The sequence below is a fragment of the Pteropus vampyrus genome, unplaced genomic scaffold, assembly GCF_000151845.1.
Source record: "Pteropus vampyrus isolate Shadow unplaced genomic scaffold, Pvam_2.0 Scaffold454, whole genome shotgun sequence".
NCBI lineage: Eukaryota > Metazoa > Chordata > Mammalia > Chiroptera > Pteropodidae > Pteropus > Pteropus vampyrus.
Window position 1 is genome coordinate 222287 of NW_011889235.1, and position 1479 is coordinate 223765.

The following is a 1479-nucleotide window of genomic DNA, read 5'->3' on the forward strand; positions in this document are numbered from 1 at the left end:
TGACAGATACCATGCTGAGCGTGTAAAATTTTTTAGCTAATTCAATTCTCAGATTGGCCCTGAGGTGGATGCTGTATTTATATTCTCTTGTCAGGTGAAGGAATGGAAGCTTAGAACTTAGGCATTCTGCTCAAGTCACAGAGCTAATAAGTGGGGAGCTGTGACTGAAGCCTGGGAGGTCTGAGCCCCTGGCCTGGGCATGGTGCCACGTGACCCATCCATACCATCCTAGGACCAAAACTCCTGGTTGCTCCATCTCTTCACCAGCCTGGGTCCATCTCCACTTGTAGAAGGTGGTCACGGGGCCTGTGGACGCAGCCCCTGCTCCGTCTGTGGTTCCTCCTGGCCCTTTCAGGCCCCTTAACATCCCGCTACCTGGTGGGTCGGCGGCCGCCCCTCGTCCTTGTTCCCCGTGCGGTCGGTGTGTCCTGCTCGCTCATGCTGCACTCTCTGCTCCAGTCCCTCTGCTTCCGGCTTTGGCAAGACTTGAGGCGATGCCAGCCACAGGAACATTCGCACCATTCGACTGTCCCCGTCCCCATCCGGCCCTGCCAGAGGCTTTTCTAGATGCTCGAGCCAGAAGAGAGGCCCCACATGCAGGGCTCTCTTGGTCAATGCCTTGTGGGTCCAGAGAGTGGGTGCCGTGCTGGGGAGCTCTCTACCGGGTCCTACTCTTTTTCGGCTCCATTTCTCTATCTAAAAATTTGGAAGGACGCCTGTGTCTGGTGTGTGGTGAAGAGTAGGCGTTTTTTACCGTGGCTTGCAAAGTGCTGGTCTCTGCCTGGCTATCACGTTAGACAGCCTTGAGCCCTGGGTGGTGGCTTTCCAATTGGCTAGCAAGGGTGCTAGGCTCATTTCGGTAAATGCCACTGAAGTCACGGCCAGCCTCGCTGAGGTTGTGCAGAAGGGGGTGTATGTCTGGGCGAATGAGCCAGTCCGGGTTCAAGGTTACAATGAAAGCTGCCTTCTCTTCTGAAGGTGATGATAGGTGAGGTCAGAGGTATAACAGCACCTGAGTGGCTTTGTGCCAGGATGGCAAATAGGTTTGTACTGTGTTCTGTCCGCACCGGATCAGTTAGTAGGGAATGCCCGGAGCACCGGGCTGAGCAGCTTGTAAGCCTCAGGGCAAAGGTGGATTAAAAGAGAACTGATGTGTGGACCTCGCTCTCAGCCACTCTGATGATATAACTGACAGGCAGGGTGGACTGGGCGTGCCAGCTCTTCCCACTGCCTTCTCGGCCATGCTGTCCCTCACCTCCGCGTCAGCTCCTCTTTTCCCCACTGACTGCCCAGCCTGTGGGGGGGGGGGCCCACCCACTCCACAGTGCGTCCGGTAGCCATCTCCCAAGGCCATCTTCATGTCATGCCCCTCCCCAGCTCTCTCGCAGTGACGTCACGCAGTTCTAAAGAACTGTCACAAGAACGGGCTTGTTAGAGGACTGATCTGAGGGGACCACCAGGATGCTCGCTGGGGCGCTA